Source organism: Portunus trituberculatus, chromosome 42 (assembly GCF_017591435.1).
Source record: "Portunus trituberculatus isolate SZX2019 chromosome 42, ASM1759143v1, whole genome shotgun sequence".
NCBI classification, from domain to species: domain Eukaryota; kingdom Metazoa; phylum Arthropoda; class Malacostraca; order Decapoda; family Portunidae; genus Portunus; species Portunus trituberculatus.
In genome coordinates, this window is record NC_059296.1 from 29,832,224 (window position 1) to 29,843,868 (window position 11,645).

General features: G+C 41.6%; 1 long non-coding RNA gene across 2 annotated transcripts in view; it reads left to right on the plus strand.

Moving 5' to 3' along the window:
- Positions 1-11,004: 11,004 nt before the first annotated feature.
- LOC123517802 overlaps positions 11,005-11,645 on the plus strand; it is an 8,795-nt gene continuing 8,154 nt past the window's right edge. For both annotated transcript variants that reach the window (XR_006678594.1, XR_006678593.1), the window contains exons 1-3: positions 11,005-11,101; positions 11,245-11,332; positions 11,539-11,645. The exon at positions 11,539-11,645 is cut by the window's right edge and continues 62 nt beyond it. This is a non-coding gene — a long non-coding RNA (uncharacterized LOC123517802). The remainder of the gene's footprint in view (positions 11,102-11,244; positions 11,333-11,538) is intronic.

Consider the following 11,645-nt stretch of genomic DNA (forward strand, 5'->3'; position numbering starts at 1 on the left):
TAATAATAATAATATTAATATTATTATTATTATTATTATGATCATTATTATTATTATTATTATTATTATTATTATTATTATTATTATTATTATTATTATTATTATTATTATTATTATTATTATTGTTATTATTATTATTATTATTATTATTATTATTATTATTATTATTATTATTGTAATTATAATGATAATAATAATTGTTATTACTACTCTTTTCATTTTTATTATAGTTGTTGTTGTTGTTGTTGTTGTTTTGTATGAACATAACACATCGTGAGTGTTTCAAGATGTTGGTGTTGTTGTTGTTGTTCTTGTTTTTTGTTGTTGATGCTGCTGCTGCTGCTGCTGCTGCTGCTGTATAGTTTCGTACATCAGAGGATTTCATATTTAAAAAAAATGATAATATATTTTAGAAAGATGCTCGATTTATGAAATTTTACATATATTACTACTACACATAAAATACTTACACTGTGTTACTCTTATGATATACTAAGAAGTCATTTCAACGGGTATATGCATCAACTAAGGTTTCTTGTCCCGCCAGATGAGACTCTTTGCCTTGGAAGTGATCCTAGAAGAAGCTCGGGAGGAAGTGAGTGAAACTGATGCTCCCAGTGCCATGGCTTGTTGTGCTCTCTTGCAGTGTTCCAGCTTCCTTGCAATATGTAACGCCTCCATACTGCATTTATGTTCAGTAAGTCCTTGTGCTTGCCCAAGTGCTGCGATTCTTCTATAAAGCTTTCTAACCAAACTAACAAAAGTGTTCTTCATGTTTTAGAAACACCCACACCTCCTTCTAAGTTTGCTGTCTTTACTGTGTGTGTGTGTGTGTGTGTGTGTGTGTGTGTGTGTGTGTGTGTGTGTGTGTGTGTGTGTGTGTGTATGTGTATGTGTGTGTGATATATCTACAGTAACAAAATCCTAACACCCATTAAACGATAGCTATATAACAAAATGATTCAACCTTCCAACCCTCAGCAGATGCTCGCTCTGAGAATTATTGAAGAAGGTCCACCAGGAAGAAGCCATATCGTGATTAAGGTCGATGAGAAATGCAAGGTTCTTTACTACCGACGAGCCGCTGTGTGTTTGGCGCTGAGGGTAAGTGTTTGATTGTTCCGTATTGTAGTGCTTATCTTCTGTCTTACCAATATTTGAAGGAAGGGTTTGGAATGCAAGGATAATAGTGGGTAGTATTTTTATTAAGGGTAGTGTATAACATCCCGTGATTAACCTTCAGTCTTCAGTGTCATGACGTGTTTTTATATTCATTCTACTTGCTATTTGGTTATTTTATAAAGGTTCAGAATATCATTTGGGGGATTGAATTAGTAAAGACTGTCGCCATTAATAACTTCTATAGACCATTCCTAATGTCAAAGAAAAAGGGTCTAATCGTACACATATCTCAAGGTAAAAATGTGTCTCAGTATTGAAGAGGTGAAAAATACTTGTAGGGCACCATTATGAACACACCCCTGCCCCGTCACAACAAAGGATGTGACCCGCGACAAACACTGGCAGGCGACCCAAGAACTGAGTGAGTGAGTGAGTGTAGCCAACTTGTAGCCGAGAGTAGCAATTATGTTTGTGTGTGTGTGTGTGTGTGCGTGTGTATGTGTGTGTGTGTGTGTGTGTGTGTGTGTGTGTGTGTGTGTGTGTGTGTGTGTGTGTGTGTGTGTGTGTGTGTGTGTGTGTGTGTGTGTGGTTGGCAATATTAACCGCTTTCACACCCATCTATTCATTAACTAAATCTACCTATTCCACCTATATAAATACACTAAACACTAAACACTAAACACTCACGCACTGCCCAAACATATGAGTGAAAAAAAAAAACCATAAAAATTTGTTCATCTGACAAAACATCATCCTAATTACCCGTTATTCCCCAACAAGAGGCGTGGCCGTCTGAAAACTGCATAGAGAGAGAGGGAACGAGAAAGGGGAAGAGGTAGAGGGATGGATGGGGAGAGGTGCGATCCTATACTATAAGCAGGAGAGGGAGGGAAGCCACGTAAGGGAAGCTGCCAACACAAAAGCTTCTGGTCGATCACGCTGAGACAAAAGGCCCCTTGTTCATAGGCAAAATTGTGTGCCGAGGAAGAGCCGCAGCTGCTCATTTAGCGGGTTGCCTTACACATGATGACCGGCTCCCCTCCATCGCGCTCAATTGAACACAGGGACAGACACACACACGCACTCAGACGAACAGACAGACTGACAGAGAGGAAGGAAGGAAGGAAATTTGGGAAGTGTGTGTGTGTGTGTGTGTGTGTGTGTGTGTGTGTGTGTGTGTGTGTGTGTGTGTGTGTGTGTGTGTGTGTGTGTGTGTGTGTGTGTGTGTGTGTGTATGTATGTATGCATGTATGTTTGCATATGAACGGTTTCGAATCACCATCCTCTCAGAAAGACAGGTTATGAGTGGGAGGCTGAGTGACTCATTGCTTACCCTTTTCATGCGGCGATAATGTGAATCAGAGTATCGGAGAGGGAACACCTAGGCATTACCTCGGTCAGTACACTCAGGCACGGAAGGCTTCACTGCTTCTAGGAATCAAGGGAGTGTTTATGAACGTTTCCTCGTCTTGGTCCATCATTCTTAACATATTCCCATGGAAGTAAGTGAGGTTTTAATTTTTTGCCATGCTTAATTTACATATATAAAATTTTACTGAATACCTTATAAATTAGGGAATGACGGCCAAGATATTAGCGAAATGTAGATAATTTGGCTCAAACAAACGCTGATTCAGATATACATTTTCTACTTTGAAACCCGACTCGTAAACATGCTTACACCAGAAGGACAGAGGAAGCACAAATAAAGATGATGAAATAGTAATGCCTCCTTCTCGCTTTAACCCTTTCAATACGGGGACACATTTTCACCTTGATATTTGTGTGGGATTAGACCATTTATTGACATTAGGAACGGTCTATGGAGGTCAGCAGAGAAATGGCCACATTCTCCAATATTCAAATCCAACACATAACTTTCTGAAACTGTATAAAATCGCTAAATAGTAACGAGAATGAATATAAAAACACGTCATGGTACTGAAGCTATAAAGTATAGGTGGACAGAATAAGGTTAAGGGTACGTAGAAAGTGTAGAGCAAAATAACAACGGCCGGTGTCAGCTAGAAAAGAAACTCGTGCAAGCCAGTGACCCAAACTACATCACTCTAACAACCTAACGAAAAAGAGCAAAACTGCCGCCTTTTTTCCACCTGGTGCGTGGTTTACTAATGGTTATTTTACCCTTGCATGACGGTAATGGCGGGCTGTTGTTTCACCCATCGTATTTTGGTCGGCGCTTTTATTAAGATGTCGGGGCAGCTGTGGCCTCTGACGCTGGCCGGCCGCTGCTGCCCCGCCAACACCCCGCCCTAATCACTGGCCTCTTCGCATCTCCCGCCCGATATAAGTTTAGTAACAATTGGTATCACATTAGGAGCCGGGCGGTGATGGCAGGGGGCGATGGCGATTGCGATGATCTTCCTCTTATATATATTAAGTAATGGTGGGTGGAAACAGGTATTTAAGCAATGATAGTTGTTGGCCCGGCGGTGTTACGTGCGAGCTGGGATCCCCTCTGATGCGATTACGTCATAAATCCAGCCCGGCGCCAGATACCATCACACTCCCGGCTGTAATGAATGTTTGGAGACGGGAACTATTACACATCATGATATACATTTCTCTATGAATTTACTGCATCCTCTAACCCCGTAAAGTATCCCCCGTCAGCCGTAACTGTTTAAAATAATTACCCACGATGGTTTGACTTGTGTGTTCTTTTTTTTTTCTAGTCTTGTTTTCGTTTTCTTGAGTTTAGAGTGTTGTTTTGGATGGAAATTTTCAAGTGTGTTGGTTGTTGTTGTTGTTGTTGTTGTTGTTGTTGGTTGTTGGTGGTGGTGGTGGTGGTGGTGGTGGTGGTGGTGATCTCGATTCATTAGCAGTAACTTCAATTCCTGGGTTTATTTTGGCCTATTCGTTGTAAACAGAAATTCTCTGAAGAGTAATAACAATAATAACCGCAAAAACAACAACAAAAACACTACTACCAGCACCATTACCACCACCACCTCTATCATCACCACCACCAACAAAAACAACAAACTTCTACTACTACTACTACTACTACTACTACTACTACTACTACTACTACTACTACTATTACTACTACTACTGCCACTACTACTTTTGCTATTACTACTACTACTACTACTACTACCACCACCATTACTACTACTACTACTACTACTACTACTACTACTACTGCTATTACTACTACTACTACTACTACTACTACTACTACTACTACTACAACTACTACTATTACTACCACTACCACTAGTGCTACTACTACTACTACTACTACTACTACTACTACTACTGTACTATTACTATCACAAAAGTAGTCCCACCAGAACCACCACTAACACCACCACTATAATTGACATCACCACTCCACCACCACCACATAAAGTCCAGAAACATCAGTGGCATCATGGAACAACAACAACAACAACAACAACAACAACAACAACAACAACAACAACAACAACAACAACAACAACAACCACAAGCATCTCCACCATTCACTCCTACAGGAACCTTTGTGTTGAGGTGGGTGGGCATGAAGTGTCTCAAGTCGGACCTTAGTACGGTGGCGGCGGGCAGCTGTAGGTATACGGGTGAGTGTCCCTCCAATAGCGAGGACAAGTGGCGGCTTCTGGCGAGGCTGCTACGGTTGTCCCGACGTGGCTGGCCTGCGTTATGTCTAATAACGCTAGGCCAACTGTTGGAATGAGTCAGCTGTCATCCGTCACCCATTTATGGCTGCTCTGTACCCAAGACCCGCCCACCTTCTCGCCTCGCCCGCCGCTCGTCGCCTCGCCCGTCACGACACGCCGCGGCTCCCCGTCAACTCAATCCATCAAGACATCTGGCACCTGTCTGTTGTGTTCGTCACCGGTGTCCCCTTGACCACCGCCCGTGCCCCCCCTCCGCCCCTAACCGCTCTCCCCCCATTAGGTGACCCATTAGCATACCGGTCTCAATCAAGCTCTCTCCTCTCCGCTCCCTTCCCCAGCCTGACCCCCGCTTGGCCCCTCCGCCATTTCCAGCGTTGTTAAGAGTTTTATGAGCTCCATTTCAGATGTTATCGCCACAACGATGCAGGTTTCCACTTAAGCATTGTAATTAATCTGCATAAAGACACGGGTCTCGGTGGCTCCCGTTGAATATTTCTCTTAATGTCTAGTTGTGCAAAACGTTGTGTAACTTACGTAGGAGCGCCGTGGGAGTTAACATGTTTTCTTGCTGATCAACAAGGCGATAGGAGGACGTTCTTTGTGCATTGTATTGCGCCGCGAAGTGGACGACTCTCCGAAGATGCGCCAGTATTGAGCTGCATTATTCATCTGCTTTATTAGATAGTGCTCGGAAGATTAGCATCGTCAGCCTCCCAAGATTACCGGCCCGTGTCCCAGCACTGCGGCGTCTTGCGAGGCGATGCCCACCAGATATAACTCCTCACCTCCACAAGTGTTTGAGATTATATATACTTCGAGAAACTGATTAACCCTTGTAAGGATACCATTGGTTTTTAGTTGACTGATCGGAACTGGAGCCTTGAAGTTTATCTTACCAAGCAAGCGATCACTCAGACAAATGCCCCCGATTATGATGGTTCCTCCTTACCAACAGGCAGATTTTACCAACATATTCTTACATATTCTTCAATTCCTTGCATTATTATGGATTCGTACCCGGTGTTTTATCTTGTTCCTTGTTCCTCTACCTTTAATCTAATGATGATACTTGGGAACACAAACGCCGGATTACCTGCACGTAGCCTTGCACGGTCTTGCTTCACACTCACACGCACACACTCACACACACACACACACACACACACACACACACACACACAAAACTCTCTCTTGCCTCGTTGTTCGCGGCGCCGAGGAGTCTGTTTCTTGGCCACGCAATCAACGTTCAACACTCTCTTAACCATTTCACTAACACGGCATCCCGGCTTATCCTGAATGCCATATGATTATTTCATTAAGTTTACCATCATATAAGCTTTCTTAATAGAGTAGGTAAAAATTAATCTGGAATTACCTCACTTCAGTCTTGGATTATTTTGTTCTGAGAAGCAATGTTGGGTTTTTAGGAAGGATAGCGCTTGCCCTGAACAATGAATGGAACAACAACACAGTATTCCTCTTCAAACCATCATAAGTTCCTGACAGTCACCGTCACCTTATCTGCTCACCATTCACCTATCCAGCAGTCAAAAAAACACTCCTTTCCACGAGGTATTTATTGCCAATTACCTAGAATATTTACTGCTTACTACTGTACCCTCTGAGTAATTTCTAACGCATTTCCTATAGCTTTCAGTGCCTTCAGAATTCTGAGTTTCCCAACACACACACACACACACACACACACACACACACACACACACACACACACACACACACACACATACACGATTTTTTTCTTAACGCTTTGACTGGTAAGAAAGAAGTATAAGAAAAAGGAAGTTGCAAGCAGAAGCCGTCAGGTCTATACGTGGCGGTCCCTGCATCAAACATGCCAGACTATTTCCACCTGTCATCCCCATTCATAATCTTGTATTTTAAAGCCACGAACGATCTGATTTATTCAATATAACCAGCCACACAATTATTTAAGTCAGACATTAAAAGACTAATACTATTCTATTACTCTCATTAATGTTAGTGTCATCTTTCAAAGAATATAGTGCAAGTATTCACTAAACTATCCTATTAAGCATGAGGAAAACCTGTGCTGAAATTCTGGGGCATTCAACTCTAGAGGTGTTGCGCAGTGTTGATGTCACTGGCTGCTGGGGAGTCCAGCGCACGTGTTCGAGCTGTGGTGTCTCGTGACTTCCTCGGCCGAACGCTGTTTCTGAAATTTTCTACCCAATGCTTTTGCCTTTTCCATTTACCATTCCATTTAATTATCGATGTAGGTTATTTGGTTAATGTTACAGAAAGGGACAAAAAGTAACGGGTTCAAGTTGGATGAGGTAGTTTTGAAGAGATAAAAGATAGCTAACAAATTGGTTGATAGATGTTTGGAATAAACTTAGTAATGACATAGTGCAGTGCCAACTAGGAAATATGATAGAAAGAGTAGATTAAATCATCGATAAATATGACACGCTTGTATATACATATCTATGGTTTATACAGAGACTGTCACTTTTGTTCTTAATTTCTTTTCATACCTTTCTTTGTTCTCTTCACTGAGTAGAGGAGCTAAACTAGACTTTGCTACCATATTTTTTCTTTCTTTTTATTTTTTTTTGTTTTATCTCGGGAAACTACCATGCGATCAATACCTCTTAACTGCGCAGATGTATCTATACCAGGCCGAAGCAGAGAAGGGAGAGCTACATCTAAGCATCCTGGAACAATTCCACAGCGAGGCAGGCGTGAAGGTGTTTAGTCAGCGTGAGAGGCAAAGGTTGATGCCCCGCCCTCAGCTATCCAGCTTTCTCCATCATGGCACCGACAGCTCACACATTGTCCCCAAGTGTCCAGATGTCCACTGATAAGGTACTTCTTATCCTCATGCCCTAAATGTAAGCACGCACACACACACACACACACACACACACACACACACACACACACACACACACACACACACACACACACACAGGCACTCAGTTTTTTGTTCTTCTACATGTCTTCTTTAGGTTAGATAGTGTATATTATTCTTCACTTTCCTCTGTAAGCCAACAAGTCTGATGATGTTTGTTCTTTCTTTCTGTATCTTACCGTTCCTTCCTTTTTTTATATATTTTTTTGCATGTTTTTTTTTTTTTTTTTTACTGTCTATTTGTTTGTCTATCTGTGTGTTTCAGTTCATTTCTTTGTTGTTTTTTTTTTTTATTACCATCGTCTTTGTTGGTCAATTTTTTTTGTGTTTATTTTTGTTGTTGTCTATTTCCTTATTTATTTAAGTCTTTTAATCTTTATGTTTCGATGTTTGCTATTTGCCTACAGTTACCCTTCGCCCATCTCTCTCTCTCTCTCTCTCTCTCTCTCTCTCTCTCTCTCTCTCTCTCTCTCTCTCTCTCTCTCTCTCTCTCTCCTTGAAAGTGTGCAGCAGCAAAGACAATATTCCCATCATGAGCCTGGAGGTCCTCGCTATCTCTCGCCCATTGTCACCCTCGTCCCTGATAGCACAGTATCTCCACCACCATTCCTCTCATGAGGGGCCACGCCGCTGCTCAGGTGCCTCGCTGCTCCCACTCTATATGTATGCGCCTAGAACACATTACAGTACAACTCGCCGGCACCATGCACTCACTCCTCATACCACGCCTGCCTCTTCTCGTCTTCTGAAAATTTTCCTTCAGTTCTTCACTCATTTTTCCCTCTTTCTCTCTCTCTCTCTCTCTCTCTCTCTCTCTCTCTCTCTCTCTCTCTCTCTCTCTCTCTCTCTCTCTCTCTCTCTCTCTCTCTCTCTCTCTCTCTCTCTCTCTCTCTTTCCAGCTTCTTCTTTACATAGTTCTGGTCATATATTAGGGACGTATTGAAAAATTCTCAATTCTTTTTTGGTTTTTGTGTTTTTGCGTTTGTTTTCACGTATTTCGAAAAATCTTTACTTCTCCACCCATTCTCTCTTTCTCACATTTCTGATTGTTGTTTATGTGGGGTGTAATTATGTAATAGCTTCATACTTTACTTCAATCAGGGAACCTTTTTTTCTGTATTTATTATCTTTTATCAGTTCATAGTAATCATATTTTCATGGTCGTTATTGTGCTCGTATTTATAGATATGTTTCATTTACTTGTGAACGTATAGGGAATTTCTTTTTACTGGGAATATTTCTAACTGTTTTGTATATAGCATGGCTGGAGCTTACTTACATAGAAAGAAAAAATGCAAAATGATTAAAGGAAGAGGTAGAAAAGAAAAAATAACATTGAATTTCTCAGCCCACGTTCCCTCCACCACCTCGTACCAACACCTGTCACGCATCACCCAATCTACATCAGCGAAGGAAAATAACACGATCTTTTCTGAGGATTTAGGAGACCCGTAGGAAGATCTGCTTAAGGATTTATGATTTGTGGGCGTAAAGATGATGGCCTGCGCAGGTACAGACTCGTATACCTCCCGGCCTTCTTCGTTATCTGCAGGCCGGTGGAGGTTATCTGATGGGGAGCGTCGCCGGCAGGAGGCAGAGGCCCTCAGCTCTGGATTCCTCTCCCTTTCATGGCTCAAAGGGACGGACGGTCTGCCGGGAAATAGAAGTGACCAAAAGGGAATATACCGGAATGAAGGAAGTGAAATTGGAGGAAAAACAAGAAATACCCGAGGGAGGACAATGAATGGAGTGAATAACGGACGCGTGGAGATTACTCATTCAACACAGGCGGTGAATCACAACTGAGGATAAGAGAGTAGCGGGCGGCGAGGGGCAAGATACACGGAAGGAGGCGCCAGATGAACAGATAAAAGGGAAGAAGCAAATCACTCAGGTACGGGGAGACGGCACGAGGGAGAAGAGCCGATCTTAGGGAATAGATGAAAGACAGACAATTGACGGAGGTACGGACACCGGCCTCGGGAGAAGAAAGGGAGAGGCTGAGCTGAAAGGAGGATCACTTGTGACTTCCGTCTTACCCGAGAAGGGAATCCAGAAGCTGCCCAGCTCGGCAATTTACGCTAAATAGGTCTGGGTAACTGTGAGGCGAAGCAAAGTAGTACACGGGGCGGCGTGAGGGTGCAGGGAAGGGCTGGGCGAGGTGAGGTGCACACAGTGAGACTCGGGTACTGTACGTTCAGGTGGGGCATGGTAATGGGTGATGGTTCATTTCTACACTGGGCTTGATTAGAAAAGGTGGGCATTTATGTATAAAGTCTCTCTCTCTCTCTCTCTCTCTCTCTCTCTCTCTCTCTCTCTCTCTCTCTCTCTCTCTCTCTCTATATATATATATATATATATATATATATATATATATATATATATATATATATATATATATATATATATATATATATATATATATATATATGTATATATATTGGACTTCATTATAAAATTCTAATAGACATTTTCTTCGTAATGAATGAGCTAACACTCACCTCTAGCCACTCATTCATAACTGCTGTACCTCCATTTGCCCTTTTCTTGTTTATAATAGATGATGCTGAGCTTTGAAATTGTTTGTTATTATTATTGATTCTTTGCCTGTGTTACATGTTAATCAATTGAACATGAACATATAATGAATAGAACAATACCCAGTACAGAAGTTACTAAATAGGTAATTCAAATCAGTGATTGAATAGATAAATAAAGTAATGTGAAAGTAACCATAGATAAATAAATCAACATATGATACATTGACCCTGAAGAGGCAGATTAGAAGGGAGTTCGTCATGTAGTGTCCCATTTATATATTATGTGCTTTACATTTTAAGTGAAATAAGTAGAAAATAATAAAACAATTATCTCCACAGTTTCCTGGACTACTGTAGAACTACTACTCAACGAGCTCGTCTAATTATTACACGAAACATTTTACAGCGACTTAGTACGTGTATCAAGGAGGAATCAGTAATACCAACATGATTACCGCGACGTGACCCGGTAAAGGTAGAGACAAAAGAAACAATGATATTAATGGTTTGTTAATTAATGAAGGACGGGAACAATCAATTAGGGAATGCCTTGCGTTACAATTAGTTTCTGCTGAGGAGGGAGAGGGAAGGTAGGTGGAGGAGGCGCAAGTGGAAGAAACCAAACCAAACTAAACTGAATAGGATGATTAAAACACGTGTTGGAAAAAAAGATGAAATAAATTAAACAAAATGGAGTAACAGAAGGGACTTGAGAAGAACATTAAAAGCAAAAATCTAACTGCAATAGACCTGTTAATCTATACTTAACTGTTGGTGGGATAGTGAAGCAGTAGTTACAGAAGGGGGTATGGGAGGAAGGGGGAAGTGGAGAGGGTCAGCGCCGGCAGTGTTCGTCATGGTGTGGTGAGGACAGGAGCACGTCCCTCGATCCTGCTTTCCAGGTAATGTACATACCCTAGGTCTTCATGTGTTGTAGGATGTGTGCATGAAGCACGTATTATGTCCTCTAGGTGTTGTGTCAGGTTGTATGCATGAATAGAACAGTCTTGGATATAAACATTTAATTTGTTTTCATTTTACTCAGCCGTCAAGTGCGCTACATCGGAATCTACAGCAGCAGCAGCAGCAACATCAGCTGCACCCTTAGTGACTCCATCACCATTCATGTCATGGTAAGGACCGATTCAGCTTTGATATATACATGCAAGAGTCACAAATATTAATTAGCAAAGCTTCAACCGATTGCAACATTGTTTGTGGAAGAATGGCGCCATATCACAGAGAATGTCTGTTTTGATATAAAGTTATTTTATTTTTGCATTATCATGCAGTTATCACGATTTGTATATTTTATAATGTCAATTTACATCCTTTCTAGGTCGCAGCGAGCACCACGAAGGGGATGACGGCGATTGACGCATGGCAACTGTGGCAGTGTTTCACTGCAAACAAAACAGCTCGAAGCAAAGACTTGATTTCTAGCGT